Source organism: Cheilinus undulatus, linkage group 23, assembly GCF_018320785.1.
Source record: "Cheilinus undulatus linkage group 23, ASM1832078v1, whole genome shotgun sequence".
NCBI classification, from domain to species: Eukaryota; Metazoa; Chordata; class Actinopteri; order Labriformes; family Labridae; genus Cheilinus; species Cheilinus undulatus.
This window is the reverse complement of record NC_054887.1, coordinates 14,230,425-14,247,408: the sequence shown is the minus strand read 5'-3', so window position 1 is coordinate 14,247,408 and position 16,984 is coordinate 14,230,425.

The following is a 16,984-nucleotide window of genomic DNA, read 5'->3' as shown; positions in this document are numbered from 1 at the left end:
TAAGTTCACTAACTTAATCTAAAGAGTATGAATGAGAATCCATCCATGTAATGGGAAAACATGCAGACAGGAACTGTCTGACTGCGATTCAAACCACAAACCTTTTTGCCGTGTGGCAACAGTCCTAACCACTGTGTCGCCATGCAGCAGATGCCTCTGCATTTTAAATGTATAAGCCAATCAAAAGTAAGACTCCTGTAGGTTTATAAAGATCTATATTGTTTTCTGCACTGTCCTTTTTTATAATGTGTAACACATTCCTAAAATATTTAAAAGAAATCCTGAGATGTGTAGTGCACAACAGCACACTAGAATTTCTGTCCAAATTCAATGCTTATTAGTTATCAACTCATTGTTTCTGTTATATTATTGGTGATTCATATTTTTACTATGGTTTTTGGTCTTTTTTCTGAATAACAAAGTCTTTAAAGCCTGTACTGAATGGAACGATGTCAAATTTACTTGCAAATAATAATCAAGCAATGATTGAACAACTTTCAAAAGACTAATTTAGTTTTCCTGCTTGTTATCTTTCTGATTTTGTAAGAGAGAAACTAAAAGCTGCTCTTGTTGACCAAAAAGCTTCTTCATAATTAGTTTGTCTGACTTTTCTGATTCCTCAGATGAACCTGGTGACTTAAGAAGAGACTATCAGTTACTTCCTGCTCTCAGGTTACATCGCCTCATGTTACACCTGCTGGGAGGTGAGTGCTCCCTGTCAGCTGAAGTGTTTCTAAAACAATAAAAGCAAGAAAAAAATACTGCCCTTTTCCCTTTCCTTGATATTTTACTGGCAGAAAATGCTGGGGATGGAGTTTCATTTTGAATCTGTTTCATTTTCTGCACTTTTCAATAGTATTCTCCAACACTATAAGAGGTCAAAGTCGCAAAGATTACAATACTAGCTGTTATAAAGGGTGATGTGTTTGTGTTGCAGGGCTACACCTGCAGCACAAACAGTCTTAAACACCTAAAGACTAGAAAATGATGAATGAAACCTGTGTGACATCTGCCATTTAGTTACTGAAGGCAGCTTTTGAGTCTAATCCACAGCGGCCTCTGTACAGAAAACACTGTCTCAAATTAATTTAAGATTAACAGAGGGAAAAGAAAGAGCCAAAGTGGAACTGAGGTGGGCCTTAACCTTTTATATGGCTCTCACTGAAATACTTGGAAATGCAAAACTTAAGCCCTAAGAATATTATTGGTTGAAATGTCAATTAAAAATATGTAGGCTAAAATAAGGGATGACATAAATATTCATACCCTTTAAAGTGACTGACCTAGTGACAAGTGAATCTTCCAAGGCACTGAACATCCCCAGGAGTTCAGTTAAATCCATCGTGAAGAAATGGAAGGAATATGGCACGTGTAAATTTGCCGTCCTCACAAAGTGAGTGACCGTGCAAGAAGAAGACTAGTGAGAGAGGTGACCAAGACACCTATGACTACTCTGAAGGAGTTACATGGGAGAGACTCTGCATACAACTGTTGCCCAGTCGCATTTCATGGGAGAGTGGCAAAGAGAAATCCCATATGAAATCTAGATAAGATTTCATATGGGAGACTCAGTGGTCATGTAAGAAAGGAACAAAGTTCTCTGGTCTGATGAGAGTAAAATGGTGCTTTTTGGGCACCAGACAGTGCAGTGTTTGGTGGATGCCAAACACATCACCACAAACACACCATCCCCATTGTGAAGCACAGTGGTGGCAGCATCATGCTGTGGGGGTGCTTCTCACCAGCTGGAAGGCTTGTAAAGGTAGAGAGTAAGATAAATTTGGCAAAATCCAGGAAAAATGCTGGAGGACAATCTTTATCAGTTTGAAAGAGTACCACAGCTAGGGAAAGTTTAATTTTCCAGCAAGACAATGACCTGTTGCATACAGCAAAAGCTAGATAGGAATGGTTAAAAGGCAGCAAGGTGAATGTTCTGGAGTGGCTGAGTCAAAGCCCAGATTTTAATAGTTATTCCTTGAAAGTTTCAATAGAATAAAGTACTATAATCCTACACTATTATAAGTTAAATTTTAAAAAAATGTCTTTAGTATGGACATGGACATACGTCTTAATGTTGATATCAGTTTTCCCTTCTAAATGGATGTATGTCCAAATCTAGTTCCTCCTTTTTCACCCTAAAATTACAGTAATTGCAAAAAAATAGTATGAAAACAATCATGACATTTAGCTCTTCTATTCACGAGTATAACATCTTAGTTTCATCAACTTATCATGGTTAGTTATGATGATAGGGTTGTTTGTGTGAGACCCAAAAAGATGTAAAACTGCATTTCTCAAGTTCTGGAGGGAACAGGAAGTTTTAGAATCTCTGGGCTACTGCTGATTGGTCAGATGCTATGATGTCAGCAGCTGCTGCTTACTCCAGGACAGGATTGCTTTAGGCTTTTTTATGTTTTATTTGTGATATTTCATTGAAAAAGGGGAAATATTATAGCATGGAACTATTTAAACAAGTTTAGGATGCTAAAGAGGAAAACAGAAGTCAACGGTCATGACCTCACAACCTCTGAAACAGAGGTCGTGGGCGCTGCCAGTGCAAATGAAACAGCCGTTGTGGACACTGGCCTTTAAGAGGACATACTTAAGTTTTTGAAAGTCTGCAAAGTCAATAAAGTTTGATATAACCCTCAAATAAATAATGAATTCATCTAACTCTAACAGAGAAGCTGAATGATAAAATATAGCTTCTGACAGTAGATAAGGTTGTTGCAGTAGTAAGCATGTCAGCTGTGCATTAATATGGTAATAATGTGTGTGAACGCTGCAGACGACACACAGACGATACCTGCAGCCTCGCTGATGTGTCAACACAGTCATGGTGGTCTGATATTTTCTCTGAGCAGATTTCTGGGAAAGTGAGCGGCTACGCGGTGGGAATATTTCTGAGAAACCAGAAGGTCATCAGCTGCTTGGATATAAACAGTCGAATCACATGTAAACCAATCACAATCCAGCCCCACCTGCAGACCAGAGAAAAGGCATACGTCACTTTTAACATACAAGACAAACACATCTGTAGTCTCAACAATATCAGTGTACAGCAGAGAGTTTGTATGAAGTTGAACATTAGATCTGTGGCTCTTTGTGTGCAAAATCAACACGAAGAAGGGGTTAAATGGTTGCTCAATGTGGTGTAAGCAGGGTAAGCAGGAGTCCGAGCATGAAAAAAGTAAAAACTAGGAAGTAGATACTGAAGAGGCCTTAATTGTAATGGCAAAATCATTTTAAAATACAGAATATTTCAATCATAAGGCCTTTATACTGGGCTTTTAAATGATTTTGCCATTATAACAAAAGTCTTTTAGTTTTTCCTTTCTCATTTTCACATTTGTCATGCTCACTGTGCCTACTTTCCCACTCCCTTCCTATTTTATTGCATGTTTAGCTTATTTTAGAGCAGCTTTCAGGACAAAAAAGTCCTCCTAAAATGAGATATTATTGTTGGCAGCAGTTTCAGAGGCCTTAAAGTCAATTATGAGGGAAGACACCAAATGTGATCTGCTGTCTGTTAGTCACAGACCTCACTGGGTGATGTAGGAATGAGTCCTAGAAATGAGTTTGCATATTTGCTCTTACTGTTCCTATTCTGGAAGTCAGAGATGTTTCAATAAAAAAGTCTAGAGCTTTAAGGCATGCTTTGGCCAAAACTTGGATGGGCAAACTGAACTATACTATATGGAAAGTAATGTCAGATGTCAGGATGCCAGAAAATTAAGTAGTGGAAACTGTGACACCTAAGAATAACTGAGTAATTGCAAAATGATGAAAAAGCTGGCAACAAGGGGCAAAAATGAATCGGAGTGGTGAAAAAAAGTGTCAAAAATAGGCTAAAAGAGTCTAGAAATGGCAAAACGTGGCAAAAAAAATGGTAAAGAAATGGCAATGACAGACTAAAAGTGGCAAAACAGTCGCAATAATTGGGCTAATAGTTGCAAAACAGGGACTAACATGGGTTGAAAGTGGTAATAAAAAGAAGCCAAAGTGGCCTTTAAGTGGCGAAAATCAGTTTAAAAGTGGCAAAAGGGGGGAAAAATGGCAAAAATGGCTAATAGTGGCATTAAGTTGTCTAAAATTGGTTTAAAGTGGAAAAGGAAGTGGCAAAATGGGCTACAAAATGTTAAATAGTGGCAAAAAAAAAGTGCCTTAACTTGCTTAAAATTGGCAAAAATGTTTCTAAAGGATAATATTTGCAAAAAAGTGGCAAAATAGGCAAAAAGTTTCAAAAAGGTTAAATTGGCTGAGGTGACAAAACACAGTCTAATACTGGCTGATAGTTGCAAAAAAATTGCCTGACGCGGCCTACAGGTGGCACAAATTGGCTTAAAAGTTGTAATAAATGGTAAAAATGGGATAAAAATGGCAATAAAAAAAAATTTTGTTTTTTGTAGGGGCTAAAAGTGGCAAACATTTGTTTAAAAAGTAGCACAAGGTGTCTTAAAAGGGTCAAGATCACAAAAAAATGCAAAAATGGACAAAAAGTGGCAAAAGAGTGTTAAAAGTTGAACAAGCATGGTGAAAATGGGTGATTAGAGTTAACAGGGGTTCAGAAGTGACAAGGATTAAACATTTTCTACATCAGACACAAAAGCTTGACACACTTTTTAGCTCCAAAATGAGGTAACTGTTAGCCAGGATGCTAGCATCAATGCTCCTGATCCACCACAAGCATTGACATTGTAATTTAATCATAACTTAAGAGGACTCAGCGTCTTTCAGGTTCCTGCCAATTCTGTGTGGAAGGCCTGCACTGTCCCAAACCCATCATACCAAACACGTGCATACTGTTGTGAAGTGGCTGAGGCCGGCTGGTATCAGCATGGATAAGTGTGCTGCTTTGGTGGCTGTCCGCTGATCAGAGGCTGGTTTGGATGACATTTTTATGGTGTTTTTTCAGCAAAAAACACTATTCTTCTCTAAATCTTAAATAAATATATTACCATATGGTGTTAAAACCTATCTCCTCATTATCCGGGTGGCAACAAAACATAAAAGAGATTAAGGAAGAAAATCATGTAAAACTGTGAGTATATTGACTTCTGATGTAAAGGCCCAAAAGCCAGCACAGCTGTGGTGAGATGGGAGAAAAAGATGAGTTGTGGTGTTGTGTGTGACTTACACGGATGTTTAAGACTTAAAGACCAAACAAGAGTGAGTCTCAAGGAGAGAATAAACCATGAGAAGGCCGCAGCCTTCATATCAGCGATAAGATAAACAGCTGTCAGCATGTTTCACAGAACAGAGCAGTCACAGTCCTGCTGTAAATGTGAGCTCGCTGTACTTGAATTATCTGTTCTGTTTCATAGAGGTCACAAATACTCAAGGTAGCTGTTTATGTCAGAGAGAACAAGACAAACGCCGAGCAGCGATAAAACTTTGAGGTAACAGCTAGCATAAACATGCTAACGTGCCTCTAGTGACAACGCCAAGATCCTGAATGATGGCTCAACATTACAAAGACATTATTTTTAAAGATATGTGGTTGTAAACCAAATCTGTGATGAAAAATAGGTTTGAATAGAGCATGTTTACCATTTCATGTCAGTGTTTGCGTGGATGTATGTTCTAAAAACCTTTACTTACCTTTACTTCGAACTATTAAAGTTGTCATAAAGATAACTAAGGGTTATTAGGGTTTATTACAGGACCTGAAGACTACGTGTACGTGAACATTTGTGCCGACTAATCAAGTAGATAAAGAGATACTGGCCTCGGTAAGTTCTTGATGTGACCTTCATGTGTTGAAAGAAAATCAGGGGATCACCAGCCTGGATTTCACCTCAGGGGACCAATATAATGACATTGTTGTTGAAAAATTTCCATCTAGACCACAGTAAGAGATTTATGGAGGTAGTACTGCTTCTATAAGAAAATTAACGTCCCTGTAAAGTGAAATCCAAAATTTGTGTCTCAACACAGTAGATATGTTGGAATAAGATTGCCATAAACATGTGAAAACACTGAGAACTATGTGGGACTGAATTCTAGATTTAGACTGTTAGAAAATTGCTCACCTCCTTCCTGGCTTGGTGTTATTTGGGCAGGGCAGATATAGCGCCCCACCACGTCAGCGGCCTCTATGAGGGTTATATCTTAACTAGCTTTAAAAGAGGGTTGTAACATAGCAGCACAGCGACCGGATGATTGCTCCATTCAGGTTGTAGCTTTTTGCTTTAAGTTTGAGAGGATGGTTTTCGTGAGTGGGCGTGGCTTCAGCTTAATCAACCGACACGCCCAAATCATCCTAAAGCAGATTCTACTGCCTCATTTTTTCATTTTGAAGCTTAATATTATAAACGTGGAGATGTTTTTAATGACTGAAATTTGGCCTGGTGGTTTTTAACACAGTGGCCTGTCATACAATTATCCTAAAATAAAGATTTTTTTTTTATGACTTTACAGGGACTTTAACTGGTGCCTAAGTTTAACATACAATATTCCGTATTTGCACATTTGAATGGGCTGAAACTACTTCAACAACTCCCTCTCTCCTTCCACATCCGTGCTTACATACTCATCAACTGTTTCTCGTCATGATTTAAAAATCTGGTTGGGTAGGCCTTTATGCTCTTGTTGCTATAACGTCAGGGTGCTGCTGCTATTCAGCACACCTATAAAGGGTCTAAATCACCTCTGCTGAGAAGCTTTGAAATATAAATGATTTGAATTCTTCTGCAGATGACAATTTGGACATCAGGGTGGATCCTAGGTGGAGTTGACAAAGCGACAATACGACAGCACCTATGATTGCGTGATACAATGATATGAGTCATAGCCTGATCTGTCAATCAAGTTAAAACTCCCCCGCAAATCCCTGCAGCTCACTGATGCCTCAGTATCTCCTTACACAGACGGTAACTATGAAGACGTGGAGGTTAAACAGCTACTGAGACAGTAGTCTGTAGTATGTTACATATCAACTCCTTTAACAGCATTTACAGAAGCTGGTATTAAATAGAATATCTTATAGGCATAGCTTTATTAATTTTAAGTTGGTTAAACTAGGGCTTTGTCTGCTTTAAGGCAGGTATTTTTGCCAGGTCAGGCTGTACAGGCCTATATAATTGACATTATGTAGCTATTTGAATGCTATTTAACACACAAAATACACATTTACTTAAAAAAAAAATGTGTGTCTATAGCCAAGCATGGAACCAAGCTTTTGATTTATCCACAGTATTTTGGCTCATGGCTCCAGCTCCTCTTCTGGCAAGTGAAACATAATAAAACAGGTAATAATCCATACAAACGTGAACCACACTAACTTGGCATACAGACTTGAGATCAGTTTAACCAAATCAAACAGGTTAGGTGTAAAAACACCCCAAAAATGTGTCTTGAATCAGCACAAAGGTCATAGACATGTTAGAGGAGCACTGGATTTTAAAGTAGGGGGTAGTGGTTGTTATTTACCCCAGAGATGCAAAGTGACAAAGCTCCTGAACAACATATTTTCTGGTCTGAAGTGTTTTATGTCTGTGAAAACAAAAGCATTCCTGTAAACTTCTGTGTAAATGCTCAGAGGAAACTATCAGAGTCATGTGTCAGAAAACCGGTTCATTGAGATAAATGTTTGTCCCAGTGAGCTCATGTCTCTCTTTACAGTGAGTCTATTGTCCTGTTTGTCTGCCCTCCAGTTCAGATATTTATTACTGATAATGAGTTTGTTGTGAAGATGTGGCAAAAGGTTAAAGACAAAGCTGCAGATAAACTCAGGAAAAACAACATACTGCAAGAGACATGATAGTCAAAACATGGGAACAGAGCCATCATACAAAGACACTGCTGGGGTTTTCTGACCTTTATGACCTGATTTTATCATGTGTTTCAGCATGCGAAAAGAGATTTGTCTTTTTGTTTTCTTAAATCATTTCTTCATGCCAAAGATTCTAACTCATGATTTGTGTTCACAACATTAAAAAAGTCTATTTCAACAAATCAATGTGATTCTTAATATTTCTGAATTAAATGATGCTGTAAAAAACCCAATCATTACCGAGCTTCTTTATAAATTTTAAAGTGACTGACCTAATTCAACAGAGGTCCAGCCAGTTGGTGCTAGCAGTGTCACAATCACTGAAATGTGGATCACCTGAATGCAGTGGATGTATCTCAAGTGATTTAAGTAGAAAGACACCTGTATTTGGAAGGTCCGCTCACTGGTTAATCAGAATTCCTTTCTACCATTACACCACAAAGACGAAGGAACACCCCATGCAACTCAGAGAAAAGGTTGCTGAAACGTTTAAGTCAGGGGATGGATACAAAAAAATTCCAATGCACTGAACATCGCCTGAAGTTCAGTTAAATCAATCATCAAGAAATAGAGGGAATATGGCACATGTGTGAAACTGCTTAGATCAGGCCATCCTCATAAACACCTACGACTACTGTGAAGGAAATTCAAGATTCAGTAGTTGAGATTGAAGAGACTTTTCATACAACAACCGTTGCCCAGGTTCTTCACCAGTCAAAGCTTAGGGGAGAGTGGCAAAGAGAAAGTCACTGTTGAAGAAAACTCATTAAATCTTTACAAGAGTTCACCAAAAGGCATGTGGGAGACTCCATGGTCAAGTGAAAGAAAGTTCTTTGGCTTGATGAGACCAAAATGGGTTTTTTTGCCAGACACCACTGGACATCCTCACAAATACATCATCCCCACTGTGAAGCACGGTGGTGGCAGCATCGGTGGTAGGGATGCATCTCAGAAGCCGCCCCTGGAAGTTTCGTAAAGGTAGAGGATTAAATGAATGCAGCAAAGTATAGGAAAATCCGGGAGGACAATCGTATTCAGTCTGCAGAGGACTACAGTTTGGGAGAAGATTGATGTTCTTGTTAGACAATGACCTGGAGCATATATGTTTATATGTATATACAGTGAAAGCTACACAGAAATGGTTTAAAGACAACAAGGTGAACGTCCTGGAGTGGCTGAGTCAAAGTCCAGATCTCAATCTAGTAGAGAGTCTGTGGCTGCTTGAAAAGGGCGGTTCATGCCTGATCCCTGTGCAACCTGACAGAGCTCGAGCTGTATTGCAAAGAAGAATGGAGTAAAATTGCAGTGTCTAGTTGTGCAAGCCTGATTGAAACCTATCCACACAGACTCTGTGCTGTGATTGCAGCCAAAAGAGCATCTACTAAATACGGACAAGGAGTGGGTCAATATTTATGCACTCAGTTTACATTATATAATCTATATTTTATTTGACCTTAATTTTTAGAAATCTGTTTCACTCTGATATTATGGAAGTTGTTTTGTTGAAATTGACCACAGTTGACTTATAAAATCATTAAAAGGTAAAACATGCATGGAGGTGAAAGTTTTGTATAGGCACTCAAACTGCAGACTTAATCTGTCTAGCATGTCTTTGGTTTTAACGAATCTGCAAAGCCAGTGTTTCCTGGAATCAAAAATTCTGCTCATTTTCTAAAAACAGCTTGAAATTCAAACCTTCTCCACATCTGTCTGTGTTGCACATGCACATCTGTCTGTATGCATCAGTCTTCTCATGCTTTCTTGTTCTTTGTTTTCACTTATGGGATGCCAATCAGTCATCAGACATCTGAAAAGGTTGTTAAAAGATGATGATCCTGTTAAAAAAAGATTTGTAATCCAGTAAAAAATGTTGATTCAGTGCTAAAAATATCAAACAAATCCTAAAAAGCCAGTCAAGTTAAGAAAATCTGAAAGCGTCTCCTCATATGATCTGCTTCTTGCACAACTTGTCAAAGATCTCTTGTTCATGTTGGAGCCCCCTCCAACAGCTGCTGGATGCATTACTTTGCCCTCTCAGACAAAACACGGCGGCACAGGAAGCCTTGATTAAAGCACTTCCTGTCTGACTGGCCTGGAGGATGAAGGAGCTTCGGCGGTGTCCGTAGTGTTATTTTACCCACACGGCTATGAGCACAGGTCGCCTCAGCTTCATCCAGGGAAGTTTAACGGCTGAAATGTGAGCCGCTGCAGAGGGTCTCTGTTAATCAGAGAGAGACCAGGAGTGAGAGTGGGTGTTTGTGGTTGTGAGGCAAGAATGTAATGTTTGCATCAAGAAAATTTTGCACAATTGAAGGATTTTATTTAAACATGGGAATTACAGGAGAATTCCAAACCTTGACCTTATATTTATATCTATGTTTATATTTTACATATTTTGGCATCTAAATGACAAACAGAAAAGTCCTGAACTGCTGATTGCTTCCATGCATGAACAGACTGTAAAAGCTGCAACATAATCTGAGGGTTAACAGCGTCTGATCACTAAAAATTTCTCCGTCTTTCCACTAACAGGCCCAGGTTGTTATTCTTAGTGTCTAACAACGTTACTGAAATGATACCTGCAGAGATATACCCGTTTTTTGCAAGGCGAGACCCTTTTTTAACCAGATTACATCATCCTCTTCAGACCTACCAGACCACATCAACAATAACAGTCATTTAGCCTTATGTAACAGGAACTGCTGGTCTTCTGCTGCCTTTATGTTTTTGACTTATGTATAGCACAAATGTGAGATTAAGTCTGAATTAAACATCAAACACTAAAGTAAGAAAATCACACCAAAAACTAACAACTGAGTGCAACGAAGAAGTTGATGAATGAAACCTCAGGAGTATGCTACCATGTATGCTACCATGTATGCTACAGTGTATGCTACAGTGTAGATTAGATGCAAATATAAATCAAAAGACTTACACCCAAACAGGAACGTTATTTGCGTTCAGCAGTTTTAAGATGATTTTAGGACTGTCTTCATTCAACAATAAAGACAGTACCTGTACCTGAAGGTGGTTGAACATAATACAAAACCCACAATTAAGTATCTCTGGTTAAAGGTTGTGAACCAAAGTGGGCCTGAGCAGTGACACTCTAGGCTAAGAATGAGTCAGACTCCAGCCCTGTTGTTGTTTATCTTGCCTCTGACATATTCTACCGATGTGAACATATATAACAGCTTAAATGAGGATAAACTGCCCTCCATTTTTGACAAGAGGCATGCAGATCCATAGTACAAAAAAGCAAGCTTTCTATTTTCTAGATTTCATCTGAAGCAAACCCCGACTTGTTACCATGCAGACTGAAATCACAATCAAGCTGTGATGCTGCCGTCACACAGCAAACACGCACCCAGTCTGAAACAGGCTTTAGTGCAAAGAGTTCAAGGCTGAATGAATGAATGAATGAATGAATGAATGAATGGACAAGGTTAGTCTGGAATCACCACATCAGGCCCCCTAAATCTTCCCATTTGACCCACAGAACAGATTCAAATTTAAATGTGCAGAAGAAAAAAAATGTTGTTTTTTTTTTAAATACTCCCTACAGCTACTAGAACAACTTCAAAACAATTAAAAAATCTTGAAACAGTTAAATCAGGAATGGCTTTGTTTCATTCATTTCTCAGAAATCCACCTGGCAGCCATTATTAGCAAATATACTGCATGCTAAACACTAGGGGAATGAATCTCTCCTTCTCAAGATAATACGATTCAAATCTTAATTCATTAAAATACAGAACGATTTGATCTGATCTGATTCAGTTTGGTCAGATTAGATCCGGTATAAACTGATTATGGAATAAAAATAACTTTTTGCTTTAACAAAAATATTAAAAAAAAGGGAAAACAAGATCATTTCATGATAGTCTAAATGTCTCTCAGCCTGATTATAAAAGACACTAAATCACAGGCCTTCTGTGTGAACATTCTGAAATTATGTTTAAGAAAGTAGGGTTAGGGGTTAGTGCTGTTGCCTCACAGCAAGAAGGTCCCTGGTTTGCTTCCCAGTCAGGGCCTTTTTGTGCGAAGTTTGCATGTTCTCCCCGTGCATGCGTGGGTTCTCTTCGGGTACTCTGGCTTCTTCCCACTACCAAAAACATGCTCATTAGGTTAAGTGGTAACTCTAAATTGGCTATAGGTGTGAATTTGCACGTGCCTAGTTGTCTGTCTATATGTCAGCCCCGCGATTGACTGGCGACCAGTCCAGCGTGTACCCCGCCTCTCGCCCAATGACAGCTGGGATAGGCTCCAGCCCCCTGTGACCCCGAATGGGATAAGTGGTATAGAAAATGGATGGATGGATGGATGGATACTAATCCAGGCTGGTTAGTAACAAAAACAAGAGTTTTAAGTGAACTCTCTGACAGGAGAAGGTTTCCCCCTAACTATTATGTTGCAGCCATAAAAGACAGTTTCATGCCTGCTGAAGCTATTCCCATTTACGTGGCTATAACTTATATAGACCACAAAATATGTAAAAATAGGTCTCTAATTTAAAGAAAACAAGAGTTTTCCATGTAAATTAGGAGTGCTTGATCAGAGTCAGTTAGCTTATTTTAGCAAAAAAGCTGGAAAATAGTAAAGACAGCCAAAAAAAAGGAACACGGTAACCATTTAATGAGCTGGCAAAAATATGTAGTGACCAACACATTCCTAGTTTATTACCACCCACTTAGCTGAGAGTGCAGACATTTAATAGCATCTTCTAGTATGGCGATATAACTAATGCACATGATTTTTAACCGTCCCCATGAGACTTGTATGCATTAAGAAACTGCGTCTCCTCTCTGCCCTTGTAGCCCATAAAGGTTCCTTATGTAACCGTTGTGTAACAGCAGTGTGTATCTGACACCTTTAATTAAGTTTGGAGAGGAGCGTGAGCTGTCACAGACTCTGATTCAGCAGAGGACGCTCGCTCCGACAGTCTGCAGCTGCAGGAAGTCTCATCCAGGCCGTCTCGCTCCTGGAGCTGGCCGACCACCGACATGAGGAGGTGACGGATGCTGCTGTCTGCCGCTGTGTCACTTTCATGAGGTAATGAAAGTGCTGCTCCGTCCTGAAAAAGACATGCAGGCCATGAATTCACAAGAACAGCCAGCTAATAATAGAGCTGCTAAAGAAGAACATAAAACTCACACTATATCACGATGGAAATAGATCATAGTCACAAGGCGGCCAAATATCTCTGTTGTCACATTCAAGTTTGCAGCTCAAATGAGGTTTTAGTATTGATCTTCTGTGTTCAAGGCCTGATTGGTAGATCCCATAAACAGAGGCCAAAATAGCTTGGATCAGCATCTGAAATAAAGACAGAGTGATCAAGGCAAGGCAACTCAAGAACAGAGGTGGACTGTTTCTCAGAGGTCCAAAATCATACTTTAGTAGCTTTCCCTGTATGCTTCAGGTCATTGTCCTGCTGGAAAATAAATCTTCTCCCAAGCTGTAGTTCTCTTGCAGACTGAATAAGTTTATCCTCCAGGATATACTTTTATTCAATTCACCTTCAACTTTTACAAGCCTGCCGGGGCTGGCTGACAGGAGGCATCCCCACAGCATGATGCTACCACCACCATGCTTCACAGCGGGGATGGTGTGATGGCCAAAAAGCGCCATTTTGGTCTCATCTGACCAAAGAACTTTCTTCCACTTGACCATGAAATCTCCCTCTTGCCTTTTGTTGAACTCAAGTGCAGATTTATTGAATTTTCTTCAACAGAGCCTTTCTCTTTGCCACTCCCCCATAATGCTTAGACCACTGAAGAACCTGTTCAACAGTTGCTGTACGTGGAGCTTCTCCCATCTTAGCTGCTGAAGCTTGTAGTATTCATAGGTGTCTTGGTGGCCTCTCTCGCTAGTCTCCTTCTGGCACGGTCACTCAGTTTGTGTGGAAGGCCTGATCTAGGCAGATTTACACATGTGCCATATTCCCTCCATTTCTTGATGTTGGATTTAACTGAATGGAGGATGTTAAGTGCCTTGGCGTCTTTCTATATCCCTCCCTTGACTAGTACTTTTCAACAACCTTTTCTCTGAGTTGCTTGGGGTGTTCCTTTGTCTTCATGGCGTAATGGTAGCAAGAAATACTGACTAACCAGTGACTGGACTTTCCAGACACAGACGTCGTCATACTATAATCACTTGAGACACATCCACTGCACTCAGGTGATGCTCATTTCACTAACTGTGAGAATGCTAGCACCAATTGGCTGGACCTCTGTTGAATTAGGTGAATATTCATGCAGTCATTTATAATAAGCACCAGTTCAAAGTATTGGACCAAAGCAGAGAAAACACTGAGACGATAGCACATGCCCAACATGTATGAATGCTTCTAAGCATGTGCGTAAGAGCAAATAACAACTTTCCCTTGTGGCAGTCATCTGTTTTTGACATCCAGGCACACGAGATGTAGGAAGGCATAATTTATGAATGAAAAGGTGCCATAGCTCATTCTAATTACAAGGTAAAATGCCTCAGGTGCCGTCACCCGTTCCAGTGAAATGATAACTCGTCATCTGCATGAACTTCCGTTTCTTTTCCAGCGCACTGATTCGACATTAATTTGTCGTGTCAGGTCCTTTAGGCGTCATCAAACTTCAGACTAAAGCTTGTCACATCATCAGAACTGATCCAAACCCCTTCTCATGTCACACCTTTTCAGCATCACAGCAGACTGTGTGAACAAATTTTATGACTTACGGAAACTAATCCAACAATTACGCCCACTTCCAACCGACATGACCATACTAGGCTGTATGGGAGCCCCAGGGTTAAAATTTGTGCACATGGCAGCCTCAGTAACATACAGGCTGTTTTACTAACAGATCTGAGATGTAACTGAATCACTGAAGAACTTCTGACATGCTGTTACATGATGTCTGAGGATTTGCTCTCCCACTGAACTATTAACCTGTAGAATAACTTCAGTATCGGGGGCTGCGCTCAGAATTTAATTACGAGTTAGACCAAGGTTATACCCAGGGTTCCAGGAGGAAACATCAGGAATCAAGGGCTCATGCGTGTGGCAGAAAACATGCCTCACTGAGCAACTTCTCAGAAATACAGCAGATAAGGCCCTCTTCCTTGTTAATCCTCTGTTTCCTAATAGGAAGGAATGACTCATCAGAGAGTTTTTAAAACTCTTACAGGCTGGTATAGAGCGTAGATCAGGGCCAGAAATTTCAGCCCAATCCTACTGACCCTGTACGCACACTCTGAGTCCATCCTGTCTTGTCCCATTAACTGTAACTATGGGCCAAAATCTGAGGATGTTTTAATAAGTTGGTGTTATATTAACTACTAATCTATAATTCAGAGTTTCTTTAATGTCCTACATGTCAATCACTACATTTACATGATTCAGTTATTGTGTTGTGTTGGTTTGATGAAAACTGGACTACTGAAATATGTAAACGTGCAAGTGTGCCTGAATTCTGTGCTAAGGCTGACTTAATATTAACATGATCCACTGAAACTCTTTTTGAAGCATTGAGTAATTGTAGCTACCGTTTTTTCCTACCTATGGAAACAATCATCAGGTTATGTCTGCCCTCATACGTGACCTTTGTCATAATGGTAACAATAGTCAGGTGACTTCTACCACCAGGGTCAGGTGACCTCTCAGCTCAGTCTGGTGACCTCTGTTGTGATGGTAACAAAGACCAGGGGGACCTTGTTGTCATAGTATGATGACCTTTGTCGTCACAGGGGTAATAGTAGGGTAACGTGTTGTTTTGGTTCATGAAGACAGAGAGATTGTTGTTGTCAAACTTCCCAACTCCGTAAGCATTAATAGGCCTGACGTTCATGTTTAGCAGGAGATGACGTTTATGTAAAGTAGCCCTGTCCCCCAAGGCATGTTTTAAAGTTTAATTATCAATATTGACTCTAAGATATCATCATAAATAACAATAATATATGGTGCGATACCATACTTTACAATACAATATAATGCAATATGAATCAATTCAATACAATTCCCTATGATATAATATGATCCAATATAACACATGATATCGTACAATACAATATGGTATATGGTACAATAGATAACACAGTATAACAATACCATAGATCAGGGATAATCAACTGGTGGCCTGGGGGTCACATCAGGCCCCCCACATCTTCCCTTTGGCCACCAGAACATTATTATGTTCAACTGTACAGAAGAAATATGTCTTTTTTTTAACTGCCTACAGCTATTAAAACAACTCCAAATCAATTGATAATTAAACAATTTATTCAGGAGTGGCTTTGTTTCGTCCATTTTTCAGAAAATTATTAGCAAATTTAATGCATGTTAAACATATTCATTTAGGAGTTTCATTGTCTGTAGTCATTGATTTATTTGCTTGCTCATAACTTTACAGTCACTCCTGAATACACACTTAAAGAACTGATACACAACTTAGCATGGATTCATATCACAGAACAAGGCCTTAATTCAGTGGACCCCTAAGAGTCTTGTTCATTTGATCAGTTTACTGACAAGCGTGGGTCAAACCACCTGCACTGATTGGTTGCATATTTATTTATTTTTTGTCCTGACAATTTGGACATCCTTCAAATGCTGCAGGCTTTTATTAACACTATGTGACCTCTTTAGAAGAAGAAAGTGACCTGATTGAAATGTTTGTTCACAAGGTAAAATACTTTAGTTGCATAAATGCACAAACTTCCCTCTACTTGTTTCCTTTCGTCTTTGGCAAGCACTCCAGCATCTTCATTTTTCTTTAAAGAAATTAAAAAGACTTTTCAGTGTTTCCAAACATTTATATAACACCTGTCTGCTCTCTTTAGATGCTCCACATCACCTGAATGGTGCTCCAGTTTGACATCAGGTTCATTTACATGCTTTTCATCAGTCTGAGGTTTAGTTATGTAACTCCAAAAGATCACCAGATTCGCTTCAGGGCCATTTCTACACAACAAATGACACAAGCTCTCATCGCTGTCGCAGCCTTGGTACCATTTTACCTGCCCATGCAGGTGTGTGAGAGCCCATCTGTGTGTGTTTGTACAGTCAGAAGGTGAAGCCAAAGCTCTTTGGGTTTTCTCCTTTATCCTCCATTCATGACTCACTCCACAGCCAGCTTTTAAACCACCAGGGAGGCTTAACTGCGGCGAGTGACGAGCCAAAACACGGCCAAGGCAAACACGGGTCTAAGTCGAGGTTTGGGTCGTCAGAGAGCA